The following is a 19,677-nucleotide window of genomic DNA, read 5'->3' as shown; positions in this document are numbered from 1 at the left end:
ACAAGTTGGGGTTTTGGAGGACATAATAACTTTGTTATTTCCACTTGAATTTCCAGAGGTGAAGCAGTCAAACATTACAGAAGTTTCTTCACCCTGGGCTGATAATGGGAATAACTTGATTCAATTTATGTCTATTATTTGAGATTTTACTATCAAAAAATGTAAGAAAATCATCAGAGCTGAGAGAAACAGGAATATGTGGTTCTACTAAGCTCTGCTTGTCTGGGGCTGGGGGTGCTTTCCTGGGGCCCCACGTTGGACCCTACCGGTGCGGCGGGGGCTGCTCTCCTGGTTGGGCTGGGGCTTGCACCCTCTGTCCCCTCGGTGCCTCCTCGCTCTTTAGCTAACCCTGTGGCGGTCTTGCTGGCCCAGGCCTGGGTGGCGGATGTGATTGCCCAGCGGGCGGTTGTTCTCCATCTGCTGCCGTGCGGGTGTAGCATAGGTGCTATCTCACCTTTGCACAATAGTTTGAGTGATCAAATGAAATATTTCACAGGGGTCAGTCCAAATGCACAAGTATGCCTGTGTGAACATCAGTTGTATTTTGGACATGTTGACATGTTTTGTATGCAGGCATTTTTGGAGCCAACAGGTATTTGTGGCATCTGGGTGTGTGTGTGGACAGGCCCCCCCGCCCCCTTTGGGATTGATACTACTTATAAACCTGACTGTAATGATTGTAGAAAATCCAGCAACTTGTTGCTTTATGCTGCTTCATGGTACAAAAGGGGTTTATTTAAATATACACCTAGTGTGTCAAATGATTCATAACCCCTCATTGCAACAGTAAAATATATCTAATATCAAACACAAGAGGCTTTCAGCTCTCATCTGTTGGCTCAGCTGTTGGAAAGGACAAGTTAAGAAAAAAATAAAATAATAAAATAAAAAACCACGGTGCTACTCGGTTTTGTCTAACAAGCTTGGGTTTCAGGGGGCCAACAACATCGAGTGTACTCCTGAGGGCTTGTAAGGCATCATTAACAAACTGGTCATTTATACTACGACTGATGCTATGGGAGCTGGTCTCTGACTATTTGCTCAGCGTGTTACTAAGTATCGGTTGAACTGTGAGTTTAAACTGAGACACAGAACGGTCAGATAAGGTTCTTCTAAGCTGTTTTTTACTCACTGGTTCAGTAGCATGTTCTAATGTAAGCTGGAAGGTTATTGGAAACTTTGACAGACACCCCCTGACAACAGCAGCTGTCCTAACTGAAGTTTTCATGTAGTTCTGCTCAAAGTAAACTAAATGAAGTTGTGAAAGGTTTTGGTCTTTCCTCACCATCTAAATTGAGTTTTATCGTGGTGTGAAAACACCCTCAGAGTAGGCAGAAAATAGACATGTTACCAAGAGAAATAAAAAAAACCTTAATGATTAAGAAGTAAGTGTGTGTACTTATACCATACCCTCGAACAATGTAGCACCAGATCGAAACTGCTTTTTCAAATTAAGACATATTTTGATTACTGCTTTTTCAAATTAAGACATATTTTGATTTTGAAAAAAAATTGTAACAGTGTATCTCACCTGTTGGACAGAACAGTTAGTTTGTTTAAGTGTGATGTCACCCATTGAAAATGGCTTACTTCTGGCTCCAACGTAATGAAGTAAATTCAACAAAATTGGATTTTTTCAGGATACTGACTTTACTATGTCGGAACAAGAAATCATCAGTAACCAGTGACTTGTTTGAGTTAGTCAGAGTTCTCAATTCTATGGAAACCACTCCCACCAATCAGGAGTGAGCTTGTTGGAAGGCCACAACCCTATCATTTGAAAGCAGGCTTGGGAGAGTATGCCTATGTCTGAATTCCTTCCCTACTCCCTAACTATAAAAAAAGACTATTTAGTATGGTACTATCTAGGGCCCTGGAGTTAAAAAGCAATTCGGACACCATGCTTAAAGCTTGTTTTTTTTATACGACAAATTTGATATTACCGATTTCACAAAGTGAAAATATAATTAATAAGAACATTTTAGAACAATTATAAGGTAGTTGTGTTAGAGTAGAGCAGGGCTGGCCAACCCTGGTCCTCAAGAACCATAATCCTCTCTGGTTTCCAGCTCTCCTTGACCATCTTTGTGTTGATTGGCTCACTCAAGTGATTCCACATCATGTTTGATTGAACACACCTGATTTGGGTACTCGGCATAAAGCAGTGCAGGGATAGCTGGAAACCAGGCACGGTTGAAGGTCTTGAGGAGCACGGTTGGCCACCCCTGGAGTTGAGGATGCAGAAGACAGGGTTAGATGGAGGAAACTGATTTGCTGCGGTGACCCCTGAGAGGAAAATGCGAAAGGAAAAGAAGAAAGAGAGACCTGTGGGCACTCCCTGTTTAGAATGTGAGGGGGGAGGGGTCACTCAATCCAATCCAGTCAATTATCTGAACAATGTTATGATGGACAGTGTCACTAACTGCACTTTATCAGACTAATACACTGTTGAAAACTTGATCATGTTATATTTCAAAAATTAAAAAAGGTTTTAAAAACATGATGTTGCAGAAAATGCCGAGGATAACTATTCCCCAGACTGAACTGAGAAAGGAGACGCAGGTAGACAGATCACTATCGAAAGAGACAAAGGAAAGAGAAGAAAGGCAACATGAGAATACAAGAAACCTGAGCCAAGAACAATAGTGTGCTGAATCAAGCTCAGGGCTGGCTAGGCTAATTAGCTGAGTGCCACAGAGCATTACTGTAGCAGCTGAGGATCACACAGGCACTCATGCACGAACTAAACAAACCAAGCAGGTAGAGGAGACAAGAAAAATCTGTTTCCATGGTGACAAAAAATCTAAAAAAAGGGTCTTTTTGTTCTTGCTTGTTTCATGCAGAAGCCAAAGCAGGGAGTGGGAGGGTTTAGAATGGTTAAGATTCTACTTTTAATTATGAGAGAAAACTTTGGAGTTTCAAACTTTATCTGTGTGTGACTGACAAGGATATCAAGATGATATTTACTTAACTGCTAATTCACATTTAATCACGTCACAAAGCCTTGATACAGATTCAGTTGCTTTGTGTCATAAATGTTGCACAGATGATTGTGCCACTTATTATTGCGACAAACTGTATTTAGCACAGCACCCACAGGCTTTCTCCACATTACATGTTATCTGACCTATCACATCTGTATGTGGGTGAACTCAGTTTAACCATTTGAGCTTTACACAGTGCAATATTTTTAGCTGTTAAGTGTTTATATCACAGATGTAATGATGTCAGACCTAAACTGGCTCATCCAGCAATTTGGCCTTGGTACCTGGGAGCTTAGTATGTTGACACCAAGTGATCGGAGGGTAACCCAGGAGGCTGAGGAGGCCAACCTGGCAGGCCAACGCTTTCCTGGACTTTCAGTGTCCATGAGACTGTTGGCATGAGCTGCAGCAACTGGGTGAAAAAACTCTGCTGGCAGGTGAAAAATGGGTGAGGACACATCACCATTACTTTTGCTCACTCCATCTAAAGCAAGAGGGTCACAACTGTGTCATTGCTAACATAGAAAGCAATGATTCTGGGTTTGCATACATGTCTTTTCGCAATTCAAAAATATCCTGATAAAGAGGGAAAAAAGTAAGACATTTGAAATTTGTCTCATATCTCTGACACATTTGAAACTATTTTAATTCCTTATAAATTCAAAGTCCCAATCTGATTATTTTTTAAACTATTTTTTAATTTACAAAAGATCCTAATGTTTTTTTAAATATTATTATTAGGATGTCCCGATTAGGTTTTTGTGCCAGGTCCGATTCCAAGTATTTAGAATTTTAGTATCTGCCGATACAGAGCTTAGATTCGATACTATTGTAACACATTTATAAAATTAACACGTTTTAGGTTTTATTACAACAGTGTTTTTCTTAACTGGGACTCTGTCAAAACAATAAAAAAAGATATATCAAAGAAGAGCTTAGGTCTTCAGGGATTAAATCATCGAGCTCACACTTAGCAGTAATGATGGTAAACCTGATTCCTTTTACTGACTTGAGTTTTAATGAGTCACCCACTATGGTGAATCAAGTCTTTTAACTCATTTGAGTCACTAGCCGTGGTTATATGGGCAAAATATCTTGATCGAATCAATGGTCGGATTAAAATCCAACCGTGCACATGGGCATGGTTGGATTGAATTTTAGTTTATATCTTTTAATTTACAAAAGATCCCAATTAATAACATACCGATTATATCAGTTGGATATAATCATAACCTTTTTCCGATTATATCAAACGTTCATATGGGTCACACTTTGGGTCGGAATAAATCATTTGGGCATGCGCAGTAGTGTTGAAAAAGATGAAGTCCCACAGTAAACAAACCTTGCTGCCATAAATGTTTATGCAGCAGCTCAGTAATATACGAGATGATCTTCTAAATGTGCTTTTATTAATGTTATTAATATTATGAAGTGCCTGTTCGCTCATCATTGTATTTTTAATCCGTGTGGTCAGTGATTTGGTTTGTGGAAGAACGGAGCTGGAAGAAGCCAGGGTTGGAAGAAGGTTAACACACGCTAACAACATTAGCCTTGTTTGATGAACACAAAATCCTTGCGGGAAATGCCGCAATCTGCATCTTGGCTGCACGTAAATATGTGGGAATAAACATCAGCCTTTATTTTGTCGGGACATGACTAGAAACACAAATCCAAGTGATTGTTTGAATGGTTTCTAAGGACTGAGCAACATTTCTTCTTTTAAAAGCTCACACACCGCCCCAAAGCTGCTGTGTGTGTGAGCTGGCGGTCCGAGCTCTGCCCCTCCCCCGCCTCTCTACCTGTTTACATCCTCTGCAGCTCCAAGTTGTTTTCCTCCACCTGCAACTCCCCCCCTCCAACGTGTTCTACACAGACAGCGCAACGTACGGTCATTATAGCAGCACCTTGACAGGATAGTAGGGGCACCTTCACGCAATGTAATTAATTTTACATGGAAATGGGTGGTTTTACTCTAGGAAAAATACCTTTTTTGGGGGCTCATGTGTCCCCTACGAGATTGCCAGTGACTGTCTTTTTAGAACTTTCTATCCCATAACAGACTCTGGTCAGCGTTCACAGCTGCAGACATGCCCCCTCCGCGTACTCACGCTGCTCTCTTCCTCCTGCCCTCTCGCACTACCCGACGGTGTTAAAGGCACCACGATAATCTTAAAACATGATAGTTATTTTACAAAACCACAGGCATGAAAGAACCGCATGTGGCTCCGACCCCTGCCACAGAGCAACGCCACTTCCCGTCACCCCTCCATTTACATGCTCTCCCACTATCTTAAAGCCTTTTGCATCCCCAAGCTAACATTATTGGTGCAACAAAAATGGCAAACAATATTGGACGTATTGACAGATTATAGTTTATTAATTTTTCTCATATGTTTTTTGCAATATAATCTCTGTCATCGTCAACATAATAACTTGAAAAAAACGGAAATGATGAAAAAAAATCAAACACTTTGGAGGCATATATATATATATATAATCCCTTAAAAATGACTGCAGAATTTTAGTTCAATCTTAACAGATCAAAAGTAAAGATATATCGTGTCCTTTTTTGTCTGGGCAGGACTGCTGGCGCAGAGCAATCCTGCCCCCCTTTACCTAGAAGTTTAATCATAAACAAAAGACCACTGGGAACACTTTTGAAATAGCTTAAAAATGTTTTTGGAGTGGGACTTTAAAGAAAAAGGGAATCATTTTTAATACACAGTTCTCTGTAATTTGTGATTCATCTTGTGATGATGTATAAGTGCAGTGGTCTCCAACTCCCAGACTGGTACCACTTGGTACCAGGCCAAAGAGATTAAAAATACATACTGTAACTTAGATTATTTCCATATAGCTCATTTTCTGATACTGACGGAAGTTTTATTTTGGAAAACTTCTGGATTCTGTCTACCACATCCGTCTGTCTTGATGCATCACATGACTGTAAGCAGCTTCTCGGATTGCTAAGTTTGCAGCCCAAAGCTAAAAGACTAATAAAAACCAAACAATTTAAATGTATTAGGAAAATTTCTTTGGGCAAAAAAGAGCCAGTTAGAAAACCGAAGAAGTCTTCAACTTCAAAGAAACGTACAGCTGCTATTTACAAATAAAATGGAATCTTCCTCAAAATACGTATCTATTGAGACAGTTATTCCCACGTACCAGAATGTTTAATGTTTCACACACACAGATTCCAAAGTTGAAGACAATTTTCATTCATCTTTATCATTGTATTTAGAAAATATCAGTTTTACGACAAGCATGTAAATTGATTTTGCTCTATTTATCCATCAAAGCCGTAAACATTTCACTGAGAATGAAGATTCAATCCAATCAAGTTACTTATTTGTGGAATTTGTTTCGGATTTGTGTAATCTTGTGAAAAGGACATTGATGAATTTTCCAACAGCAAGGATGAATTAGGCAGGCATCTGTTAAACTTTATTACAGAAACTTTTCCTCTGTGTTAAAAAATAAAATAGATAATCAGGATTTATGTAAAAACAAAATAGGAGAAATGTAATGTTTTCAGATTTTTTTAAACTAAATTTCTTGTAGTAGCTATTTAATTTAAAAAAATTGGGTTTTCTGATGCTGGATGCTTAAAAATATTAAACGCAAACTTAGGCCAAACTTTACGGGTCTGTGAAAATATTGTCTGACATTAAACTGGTCCGTGGCCTAAAAAACAGTTGGTGACCACTGTAATGAATGTTTCATTTGTGCTGTTTTTAGAGTTAGGAGGTAATTAATTAACAAGTTTAGAGTGAATAACCAATATAGTCCCATTCCATGTATGACTTATGAAACTTATTGGACTCTTGCATCTAAATCTCTGTTGTTTTTAGACACTTGTACAGATATTTTTATTTTCTGACTTTGTTTTGTTTGGTTCTGAATCAGACTGCTACTACACCTGCAACAGCCTTTTCTAAAGCTATTGATAATTACAAGGAAAAAAAAGCTGTCTGATGTTAAAATGTTGTTACACTTGTTTCTGTACCTTTACTTTGCCGAGGATTTTCCTGCTGGAACTGTTGAGGGCTCAAATGTGGATAGATGTCGTCTTCAAACACTTGCTGAACGCCAACTTCGCTTCCTGAGCTGAAGGGACAAACCCCTCTGTAGCCTTGCTGGGTAGTTAACTCCTCTGAACTGTATGAGCTGCTACTGCCCCTCTGAGAGCAAAATAGAAAAAATTGGAGATAGATGAATTGAACATGGAGAAGTCTGTGGAAGAAGTGAAAGAGGAAATACAAAGATGCAGGAAAAATAAACAATAAAGCACTGGTGTGAAGCCCTCCATTTCTCCCGTCATTATGGAAATCAATTTGCATTCAATTTTTAGAAAGCTGCCCCATCATCTCCCTTCTGTTACCCATCTTCTCAAGTCTGATTTGAAACACCATTTTGCACAACAAAAAAAGTAATGGCGGTGCTTCAAAATGCCAAATTGTTAAGTCAGAGTTGTTAGATGGCAAATTGACGATTTTGGTCACAAAACATAAAACAACCTTAATAAAGGCCAATGTTCATCAGAATATGAAGACTATAGAAACACACATCTGCACAACACAATACACATATAATAAAAGTCGACTCTAAAAAGTATTTCTCCTTTTAAATCACTGTCAAACTGTTGCAAAGATGCTCTGTTTGAATTAATGTGCCGCTGTGATGTCAGAATGGTCCAAGAGCGCATGCACCCGCCAAGCATGCACAAGCTCAGGTGCGGGCGAAGAGAAGATAAGACATTGCTTCATTGCCCACACGTATTTTAAGAGCGCCCAAGGCTGGATTTTTTTGTTACTCGCACATATTTAAAATTAAACTTTGGGTGTCCATTGTTCCCCTCTCTCTTTGCTTTATTTATAGAACCTTAAGCGGCAGCTATAAGACAAAATCATGGCACAGAAGGAATTAAAACAAAAATCATCCATCATAAAATTAGTCTTTCTGCAGATGATGTATTACTCTTTCTCCAAAATTCAGAATCTTCAATCCCCAGAGCAGTTGCAGTTATTGACACATTTTCATCCATCTCTAAATACTCCATTAACTGGAATAAATCAGTACTATTATCACTCAATAGCAATGTAGAGCCAACTTTAAACATACCTTTGAAATCAGGAAATATAAAATACATAGGTGTCACTTACTCCTGCAGTCTATAAGACTTGGTGCAATTGAACTATGTGCCATTGCTTAAAAATATTCAGAATGACCTAATGCGATGGGTCAACCTGCCCATAACGCTTACAGGCAGAATAGCTTCAGTGAAAATGAAAATATTACCAAAAATAAACTATTTCTTTTCTATGATTCCTATTCAACCGCCCACAATATGGTTAAAATATTTAGATACATCCATATCCATTTTTTATGGAAAAATAAACCACCAAGAATCAGTTTAAAAACCTTGAAAAATGTAAAATCCCTTGGTGGCTTAGAATTCCCTAACTTTTATAATTATTTCCTAGCTCATAGATTACTATATATTTTAAAATGGCATAATAAAAATCCAGGAGATCACTCATGGATAGATGTAGTACAGTCACTATGTGGACTATGTTCCATCAAGCGGTACACTTTTTAAAAAAGTATTATTATCAAAACCACATTAACAGCCTGGGGGGATTTCCTTCAGATGAATAACTTTTCCCTCACACCAAGCAATCTGACACCCATTTGGAACAATCCTGACATCCTGATAAGCAAGAAAAAGCTGAAATTTCCAACCTGGAAGGCTAACAGAATTATACATTTAAACTGTTGTTGGCTTCAAGCCTGCCAATCTGGAAGAGGTAGTGGGGGACAGACTACTGGCTAAACTGGGGACCATCATGGACAATCCCTCCCATCCCATCTTCAGGGAGGTGGACAAACTGAGAAGCAGCTTTAGCAGCAGACTCATACACCCCTGCTGTGCCAGAGAACGATTCCTGCCATCAGCCATTAGACTCCACAATTCATCTGGCAGACTTGGATGTACATGAGAATTCTAGAGTTACAGAATGTACAGTTATTCTATTGTTATTTTATTCAAAATGTTCCTCTTTTCTTCTTGGCTCTTTCATCCATCTCTTGTGGCTCCCTGTGACTTTGGAAAATAATGAGTATTTTATAATAGTTAAATTTTATTTTAGTTTGTTCATTTTTCATGGCATTTCAAAGGCGCTGCTGGCTGCGCACGAAGCGCGAGCCAAGTAAAAAACAGCTTGTGTACAATATTGAATATTTCTTCAGCAAGCCGCCGTCTTCCATTCATTTGCTTAACCCGCTCTATTCCCGCTATAACTTGTATCCTACTCTTTCATCCTTGTGCGGCGCTGGAGCGCCCCGACTATCGTATTTTGCGCTCTCTGTGTAGGACACACTGAGGAGCGTGGGGGAAACAAATCTCAGCTGCAGAGGATGTGAACAGGTAGAGAGGAAAAGCATGTAAAGAGGCGGAGGAGGGGCTTTGGCTTCAAACTCTGTCAGTGAGATGCAAACACGGGCGTCAGATTAAGACGCAGCTTTCCCTGCAGGAGTTGAAGCAGAGACCTTCCCTGGGATGATTTTATGAACTCAAAAATGGAAACATGATTACCAAGTAGAAATTTTCAAAATAATAAACCTTATCTCTCCACATTCTCAGTGTCTACCAAGCATTGATAAACACATCGCTCCATGCAGCGATCAGACCAGAACTAGCTCCTCCCACACGCGGCCGTGCTATCATCTTTTAAAGAACATAATGTGCATTTGCAGCGACGTATACTTCAGACAATGTCCGATTGCCCAATCTACATGTCAATCAAGTCCCATGCTTCTCAGTGAGGATTTTGATTGGCTGGTGGATTTTAAAGAAGTACTTTTTTTTTTAATCTTTTCTGTATGGAGTGATATTTCTGCCACCACATTGCACACAAAACTTTCTAAGTTGCACAAAAAGCTTTCTAAGTTATTCTGCTTTGATATATTATTTTTGCTTTCATTTTTTTTTTTTGCTTTCAAAAACTTTTTTTTTTGCTTTTGAAAACGTTTTTTGCGCTTGCAATACACATGTTTTTGCGTGCGTTGTGTCAAATCTCGCTTTTGTCCTATCTTTGATTTTGCTGACTGCTCTGGACGCCAATCACAGAAGAGAAGGTCCACGCTGATTGGTCTAAATTCTATCCAATCAGGTGCTTCGCACTTAATTCGTCTCTAGGTAGACACAGACTACATGTTAAATTGTGGGACAGGAACGAACGGTAAGTATCGTTTAAAGTAACACTTTATAATAAATCATTATTACTTTCTTAAGTGTACTTTTAAATAATAATTTAAAAAAGTTTTGTTAAGCTAGCTATGAACTATTCTCATTAGATTTTTGGGGGTGATTTTCAGAAGAAAAGAAAACGCGGAAAAATCATGGGAGATCATGATCATCATTCCAACAGCGAAAACACAGTGACACAACCATCTACTTCTCAGGTCAGCGATTATTTTATGTATTTATATTTGTGTGGAAAATAATGCTTTTGAATGAACTATAAATATTATTTTTTTAGGAAAGCCACGTTATTACTAGCTTAAATTGGAGCAAGGGGCCTCATGATTTTGAAATTATGCTAAGGCTAACTTCATATTTGTACAAACCCTCAGTTATTGTGGTTTTGATTAATAAGTCTTCATTTTATGACTTAAACAACAAGGGTGTCGCTGGAGTGGAATCAGCAGCAAGAAATCTCATTACCTTGCTGCTTAACACAATGGCTACAAATGGATCACCAAAGCCAGAAAGGAGACAGCCAGAGCCCCAAACTGTCTCTATCCAGCAAGAGATGACAAGGTTTGTCAATGCTATAAAACAATGGTTCCTTTACAAAACATATGTTTATCTATTGAGAGAAATAAAGTTAACCTTTTTAATGATCTACCTAATATATTTGATATTTTATCTCACAATTGTTGTTTATTTTCTTTCATTTTTATTTTTACAGATCTTTTCCAGGCTACTTTAAACCAGCACTTGCTCGTGGAAAAAAGAGATGTTTGACACCTTAAGTTTACATAAATAAAACCGGCAAGACTTTATCATTTCGTTTTTATTTACTTCCCAAAAACATCTCTTACACACCGTTACCAACAGAGGAACTTGAACTCCTTCAAGCTGGCATGGGAAGGCAAACTGTGTGTCTCCCAGAGGACTCTAATCACACAGAGGTACAGTTGTCAGTTTATTTTTGATTGCCGCTAAGTTGTCTTTTTAATTGTTTCTTTTAATATTCTCAATTCAATTTCTATTATTACTTTATTATAAATAAAGATCTCAAAGTTACTGGTTGAAGCATTCCCAAAAATGGCAGATCTTTGTGGAGAATGGCTTTTGCATAAATCAGCAGGTTTGTGAAATAACTGTTGTTTTTCATTAGTTTGTTTCATCTATGATATTTGTGAAGTTATTTTACCTCTACAAAAATATGAGTTTTTTTTTTATGATATGTCAAGTACAGGTCATTTATTTGTAAGATTCTGTAATCATGTTTCCGTTTACTCTCCCAATAAAGGGGGCAATGATCTATGAAAGCTCATTTTAATTCCACCTGAAGCAGAAGGATATACTACCAAAGCCCTCAAAGCTCAATCAGGTGGTGGAAAAACCACTTTATACATCGTTCCTCTTCAAGAAACTTTAGACACTTCTCCTTTGCCTCTTGACTCACAACATTTTTCAAAGATGCCAAAGACAACTTGTTACCAGTGCAACGAAGTGATGCCTCTTCAGATGCTTGCAGTGCACATTAAAACATGCATTGGCAAATCTGCTTCTGATGAGGATAAGGTAAGAAAAATTCTATGAAGTACAAAGTGAAGGTTTTGTTTAGTAAATATTTATTTATTCATTTTTAATTGCAGGATTCTGACTTGTGCATTGAAGAGAACGAATGTAAGGTAAATACAATATTAGTAGGATCCATGGTTAGTGTTTTTGGAACTACACTCATACTTTTTTACATTTGCCTGTCTTTTAATGTCATAGGTGGTGTGTCCAATTTGCTCCAAGAACTTTTCTGAGCAAGATATTGCAGTGCATGCTGGTCTGTGTGGAGAGAGGTGAGATTTGTCTTTCCCCTTCATGCATGTAGGTGGGTTAAACTGTTTTTGATCAGATATGCCATTCTTATGTTTACTATACATAGCTTTGAGGGAGAAACACCTGCAGCAGGGGACCAAGACTCTTCTTTAGAGACTACAGTACATACACCACAAAGGTTAGTTTTTAATTAGGAAGATTATGGCCAAATTCAAATTTTTTCCCTACGGCTTCTCCCTACCCCTCCAATTGTAATTTTGAGATTTTGTGGTTGTCTGAACTTGTTTTTTTAAGGGGAAGGGGTAGGGACTTAGAGCATTCAATCACTCTACCGTTAGGGTGATCTGTGTCTCACTGTGACGTGATGTGATGTGTGGATGTGCTCTGAAGCACAGAATTTTACATTTCAGTAGCCGCGGTAACATGTGCAAAATGTATTTGATCGGATCAAAGATCAGATTAAAATTCAACCGCTACATGGGCATACATCTGAATGACTCTGATCGGGGCAGAGTATTCCGAATGGCGTGTTCACATGACATTTTTATTCTGATCAGGTGTTCTTTCAATTACTTTTGTCCATGTAAACACACTTACTGTAAGCAATGATCTTTTTGACCCAACTCCCAATGTTAAAGTGCCTAGGATAGCACAAGAGTTACAGTAGAAATTCAAGTTAGTTTTACTAATTCACTTAAATCCCTTGGTATTGTGTATATCCTACCAAACTACTGATGTCTTTCTTCCATTTTCAAAACAATAAAATGGTTTTATTGTTAAAGATTTTTATGATTATATTTGGATGTGGTTTTGTCTCAAAGAACAGATGATGTGTTGCATCACCTTGAGCAACAGGTCAACATGAATATGGAATTCAAACTGTGTGTGGACAGAGAGGGGCTTCCAAACAGAGGCATTCTGCAATGGCAAAGAAAAAAATCTTCATCTCCTGCTGGTACACTGAAGGTTGTGTACATTGGGGAGGCAGGAGTGGATACAGGAGCCATGAAAAGAGAATTTTTGACAGGTGGTTTATCTACAACACCCATTTTAGCACAAACAAAATGCTGTGTGCATAAACTGCAACTTGTGTCTCCCTGTTGTACACCAGATATGATTGCAGGTATTGAGAACAGGTTCTTTGAAGGAGTTGAAGGCCAGGGTAAAAATCCCAAGTACTCACTGACATTTGTGGACAATGAATATTTCAGGTTAGACACAGAGTTCCTTCATATAATGGAATGTGAAACATACATTAACATTTGTGCATAATATATCTTTAATTTTTTTACCACAGGACTGTTGGTGAAATAAATGCAGTCAGCCTAGCCCAAGGTGGGCCAGCTCCAGCGTTTCTGAAAGAGTGGTGCTATGGATTCATTTGTACTGGAGACATAGATCTCTGCTCTTTATCAAAGGAAGATGTAATAGACCAAGAATCGTCTCTCCTCATGACCAAAGTAAGAATCTAGTAGCATGTCAGAACTTTTACAATATTCCCCCTAAGTTTTGATTAAGAATTGAACATTTTCTATAGTCTCAAAAATATTTCTTTATCAAGATTTTTAATATTTCGTAAAAAAAGTTAAGAAGGGAGTTTGCTAACAGATCATTTTAGTCTGACTCACATGATCAAAGATCCAACTAGGATAAAAACCTGTTCACAAACTGTCATGGTTAGGCCTGCCTTTTGTTCTTTTCCTGCTGTGATCTCTCCTGTGAGAATCACAGGTGTTTTTCATTAGTTGATTATGATTCTGTTCTATTTAAGGCTCAAGTTTCTGTGTTTCTGTGTCGGATCGTTCTACCTATGTTTCTGTTTCGAGCTGGTTTGCTCTTGGCATTAAAGCCTACTAGTTGGATTTTGGATCTGTGTCATTTCTTCCTGCTCCTGGGTTGTCTCCCCTGACCCGCCGTGACACAAACAAGAATATATCTTTTTTCTTCTTCAAAGTATGCCAGAAAGAAAAAAAAAACATACATTTTTAACTGGTTTCAAATCACAAAGCCATTTTTATTTCCAAAAAACTTACCAAAAAGCGTTTTAGTAACAAAAACAATCATTCAAAACAAACAAATGTTTATACCAAGAAGCAGGAACAAAATCTTCTCATGGCTTTAAAGAATTTCAATTGCTCAGACATTATTTCATGATTATGACACTGACAAATTTTGTGAAAGTTCAGTTTAAGTTCTGATTCTTTAGTTAAAAATTTTTTTACACCTTTTTAGAAATAGGGGAAATCACACAAAAAAATGCTTTACCCCGGCTCAATGGTGAACGTAAATAATTATTGATGTGTAGAGATAAACTCCTGAAAAAAATTCTTATATCTGGCCTTTCCACTGATAGATTCAATATTACTTCTATTAGAAATAAGGTTATACAGGCTCCACAAAAGGCAAAGGTAAATTTTATATTGTCTTTTCCCTGTGTTTTTATTTTTTTTAATATTCTGCTTTTATTATAATGCATAGTTTATTCTACTTTCCCCTGATATTGGTCTAGTAGGCTATGTGAAAATGCTGTATAAATAAACTTCAATTCACAGGTAGAGGATGCAGCGGATGCACAGTCTCTGATGCTGTTGGCAGATGACATTAGTAACTGCGGATACACGAGCCAGATCAAGCCAGAGAATAAAGAAAACATTATTCGGTATGAAAATGTTTGTTTTTATTTGAGTCATTACATTTTTCAGACCCAAGTCTTACCTTTTTTTTGTTTGTTTTTTCCAAAGTGCTATTATCCTGCATTCTACAACAAGACTCATCCCTATGCTGCAGCAGCTAAGAAAGGGCATGGAGCTGTATGGTTTGGTGAATCAAATGGGGATGTATCCTGACGCGTGCCATGCACTGTTTGTTCCTGGAAACATCATTATGGTGGGCATTCATTGACAATTTAGTTCTGCATTAATCTAGTTATTTTATTTCTCTTACATTTTTCTATTAGTTTAAAAATGTCTTCCCTCTTCTATCTTGATATTTTTTGATTGATGACAGACGGATGCAGATTTCATCATGATGAACTGCGAAGCACAATTTAGTGAAAGGGGAACGTCCAGAGAAAAGCCTGAGAGAATAATCCTGACCTTCCTTCAGGATTTCTGCCAAGAGATTGAAATATCAGGTACCAAGGTGTAAAATTACATAAGATTTTAATGTTCCAGTCTCTTTTGGGACCCTTTTTTAAAAACTTTTTTGTAGTTTCTTTTGAAACTGTTTTAGCATTTTATATATCGGCATTGATTTTATATATAAATCAATGCCTTTCATTCCTGACTGCTTTTGTTGCTTTCCTTGTAAATTATTCCCACCACAGGTGAAAGATTTGACTCAGGGAAGGAACCTGAAGCTCTGGGAATCCAGGAAGTGCTGCAATGGCTTACCGGGCAGTCACACGTTCCAATCCTACCTAACGAAAAAAAAAAAAATCAAAAAAAGCCATACAAGTTTAACTTTTATTTTATATATCTTTATTTTTGAAGCAAAGTCTTTCAGTTTGTATTAATTTAACATATATTTTATGTTCCATTATTTTATTACAACTTAAAACAGAGTGAATTGGAGTTGGAATCTCATCACTCATGCACTGTTGAGGTCATGTATGAGGCACTTTGTTTTGTGTCTATGTTTGAGATGAAATTGTTCTGTTTTTCTCAAAGTTACTAGTTTGACACATGCTGCAGAAATCGCACATATAGGTCATAACCATTTGAGTTGGAGCGTTCCAGAGGGTTAAAGTTACTTCTTAGAACATCCAGGGTTTCCTCATCCAGTGGGCATTCCATTTCAGGAAGTACAACTCCACAGTCAGGGTCTTCTTGGAGCACAGCACTCTCCCAGTCAACACCTGGATCCTGGAGATCCTTTACAATTCAGTAAGACAACAAAAAAAACATAATGGTCATTTCAGCAGCAACCAAATGCAAATGTTTTCAGATTGTCTTGAAATTTGTTTTCTTTAATAAACACCTTTGACTGCTGCATGAATGTTTTATCGTCTAACCAACCTTTTGTTTTATATTTAAATACTTACTTGTGTAAATCCTGAAAAGACAGCCAATAGGAGGTTCTAAAATACAATCATTTGGATTGATGAAAAGGTAGGAACAGTTTCTGACCAAGTTAAATGATGTTTGAATTCCTTAAAAGAGTGTATGTGGATAATGTCTTGATTTTTTTGAAGAATAATCAGCAAACTATAGCTTTTAGTGAGGTAATATGCAGTGATTTAAAAATGGGAAACATTGCTAATGGAAGTTGTAACTTAATTAAGTTTTTCAGAAATAAACAGCTGCAGAATAATGTTTATGGTATTCTTTTGACGCAGTACCTCAAGTCTTTCACTCTCGTCCAGATTTTGTATGTGACCAATACACCACAGCTGCTTAGGGATGAGACCACCTTCTGTCCTTAAAGGATGATGGTTCCATCCTGTAGCAAACATGTCCAGATCTGCCTGGAGCCGAGGGATGAAGATGTAGTGCACGCCAAACAAAAGAGTTGCATCTGAGATGTTGAGCATTCCATTTTCCTCCAGAGTGTGAAGAACATCATAATACTTGCTGGTGACTGCAGTCCAAACATCTCGCCAAAGTCGCTCTACTCTGAAAAAAATATATATTTTTAGATTTTCTTTTCCTTGAACATTATAAAAAATGGCACACTTTTTTAAAATACATTAAACTAGTATGTTCATTTAACAAAAAAACAATACAAACCTCTGATTGTGAACACTAGCTCTTGTGAACACTAGCTCTTCCTGTTCCCCGTGTGGCAAACATGAAACGTGCAATGTCGAGGTTTTCTACACCTTGATCAGCCCTTACTCTGCCACACACACAGTACAATGTAACTAATGATTTTCTTTAAAACCGTATGCAGATTAAATTGCATCAGCTCAGAGTACCTTGATGGTAGACCATAAAGTTCAGATGCTCTTGAAAAAAAGGAAAAGTCTGTTTCTGCTTGTTATTTGTGGCAGCATTCAAATACAAAACCTGTAGAAAACCCAAATAAACCACATTAAATCATTAGAGGATTTTGTAACATTTTTTAATTTATAAAATGAATGAGGTTGTTAAACAATCTGTTATGAAATTACTAATACTAAAATATGTCACTTTAATAATAGCTTATAATGCTAGGTCAGTCAAATTTATGATTTATAAAAAAAACTAATGTTAAAAGATGAGTTAACTGTAAAACGTAAAAAAGCACTCTCTAATTAATAATTATAACACATAAAGATAAAAAACAAACCTTTCTTGAATAGCCATCCACTCCACCAAATATCACAATATTGTACCTGTAAAAAATAAAAATAAAAAATGACTGGGATTGCACCACTTGTTGACCTATCATATTTTTAAATTCATAATAGGGGCATTGCAAATGAAAAATTGCATTTTAAATATTGTTCTAAAGACATTAACATTTGGGTTACTAATGTTTGTGTAAATCAGCTAAACAATGTATTTTGACACCTTTCTCAACTTTTTTTGAATAAAGTTGTGAGGTGTTCTTTTATTTACCTTATTAGCTTGTGGTTTGTGTCAATGTGAACAAGAGATAGTGGACCTCGCACAGAGTAACATCTTCTGACAACACATCCTACTTCTGTGAGCCGTGAGAAGATCCCTGCTGCATCAACACGATGCATAGAAGCCTTCATCCTCCATCCACTGAATACGAAGTCCCAATGAAGTCAAATGTCCATGAACCATTCGATAACCTGCATTTGCCATCTGACTTTTAACAGATGATATAATTGTGTCCAATTCTCGGTCAGTCATTGTGCTGTATGAGCCTGTGACAGAAAAGCCATGTTCTTGCATCCTCCTGTACACGGTCCTTTGGGAAACCCCAAGGCATTTAGCAATGCAGGCAATGGGAAGGCGTGTGTCCAACAAGTCTTTTAACTTCTCTCTTTCTATTAAAATCTTGGAGTGACCAGAACTAGAATTGTGCTCCATTTCCTGTTCAACAAGGTGAAAAGCACTTTCATGAATCTCTTGTTGGACAAGGTAAAGCAGGTTTTGGAGTGCTGATGTAATCTCTGATACATCGCCTGTCTGATCAGAGAATGAGTTGAAGACAGTGAGCTCATGCCGAATGACAAACTCCATATAATCTAAATTTAGAGGATGTTGATTAACAACAGATTCTAGTTTAGAAAGAAGCCTCTCCATCAATATCTGCCTCAATGTGTCCTTGAAAAAATAGAGAGCAAATATAAACACATTGTAATTAGCAATTTGACATAATTATCATCAGTGTATTTAGTGAAGCGGTTTATTATACTTGCAGTGTTAGAAGTAAGGGGGGAAAATGGTTGTGCTGGCAAGTAAACTTGGTTGTCCACCACAATTTTTGGTTGTCCTTGGATACCAATATTCAACAGCAACTAAACCTACTCAGATGTCAGTACTTACATCTTTATTTCTTCTATACATCTAATATCAACTGTCTCTTATGATGGACATTTAAAAAGCTCTTTAAATACTAATAACAAACATTTTACTAAAAGTGAAGCATCTGGTTACACAAAGTATTGCCAAAAACTTGAAACTAATATCGTTATAACTAGTATCTTTACACAGATTTGAATATATTGGTTATTTTTCTTCTTTGGTTTTGATAATTGTTGCTTAAAGAATATAAAATACAAAGACTGTTGTAAAAATGTATAATATCATATCAATCCTTTGGAAAAAGTTTTTTTTAGCTCATGTCAGTCTGTTCTGTTATGAGTAAAAGTTATAGTTTTTTAAATCTCTTTGCGTGTTTTTACAGACCTATAGCAGCCGCGCCAGGTACTGTTCAACACATTTGAATAATCTTTATTGAAAGTGAACATGTACAAACAGAAAGGCTTAGCTAGCATGCACGCATTTCGTTTGTCGGTGGAAAGAATTTGCTGCATACGTCTCAATTCAGAGGTTGCCAAAAACTAACCCTTGAAACTTGAAAAATGGTCGAAAAACACCAAAATGTTGAATAAAAGACCTGGTTGTCACACGGACAACCATCAGGTTCATTTTGGTTGTCCTCCGTGAAATCTGGTTGTCTCGGACAACCAGATAACCTCTTATGTCGAACGCTGTACTTGTGTTTACAGTTGACAAAAGGTGAAAATGGCTAGCTAACACTTGGATATAGCAAGTTAACAAAGCAATCTGAACGAATATAATACATCAAAAATCCAGAGAGGAAACTTGAAAATGTTTTATAGACAACTTACATGTGATCGTAGTGCGTTGTGGTGTTCCATTTTTCTGAGGATATTCCCAAAGTTTTTTCAAACAAACACAAATTAATGTCAACATATCATAATATAACTAAGAAAAGACTTAGTTGAGTTGAGGTATCACATTTAAATAAAAAGGGTAAAACTCTGACATTTAACTTTGTTTTCATTAAATAATAAGAAAATAGCTACTATAATCACCTTGCATTGAAAAGAGAGGTACTCCCGGAGAAAATAATTCAAACCTAAGCTTGAGTTACACTGGTTGTTTGGACAAGAAAGGATACTCGATTGGATAGAATTTAGACCAATCGGCGTGGACCTTCTCTTCTGTGATTGGTGTCCAGAGCAGTCAGCAAAATCAAAGATAG

The 19,677-nt window shown here is 37.2% G+C and overlaps 1 protein-coding gene and 2 long non-coding RNA genes across 3 annotated transcripts in view; 1 reads left to right on the top strand and 2 right to left on the bottom strand.

Annotated features, from left to right (window-relative positions):
- Positions 1-19,677, bottom strand: part of LOC110013491 (voltage-dependent T-type calcium channel subunit alpha-1I-like) — a 435,381-nt gene that overhangs the window by 12,329 nt on the left and 403,375 nt on the right. The window lies entirely within an intron of this gene.
- LOC110013818 lies at positions 11,010-15,494 on the top strand. The gene is made up of 9 exons (XR_002873989.1): positions 11,010-11,799; positions 11,874-11,909; positions 11,998-12,071; positions 12,158-13,078; positions 13,163-13,262; positions 13,349-14,710; positions 14,793-14,937; positions 15,058-15,184; positions 15,377-15,494. It is a non-coding gene; the product is annotated as an uncharacterized LOC110013818 (long non-coding RNA).
- Positions 15,769-18,492, bottom strand: LOC111947988. The gene is made up of 5 exons (XR_002873990.1): positions 17,592-18,492; positions 17,320-17,365; positions 16,779-17,057; positions 16,391-16,664; positions 15,769-15,923 (listed from the first exon to the last, which is right to left on the bottom strand). It is a non-coding gene; the product is annotated as an uncharacterized LOC111947988 (long non-coding RNA).

This window comes from Oryzias latipes, chromosome 1 (genome assembly GCF_002234675.1).
Source record: "Oryzias latipes chromosome 1, ASM223467v1".
In the NCBI taxonomy this organism is placed as follows: domain Eukaryota; kingdom Metazoa; phylum Chordata; class Actinopteri; order Beloniformes; family Adrianichthyidae; genus Oryzias; species Oryzias latipes.
Note: the sequence above shows the minus strand (reverse complement) of the source record. Positions and strands in the feature narration are given on the sequence as shown.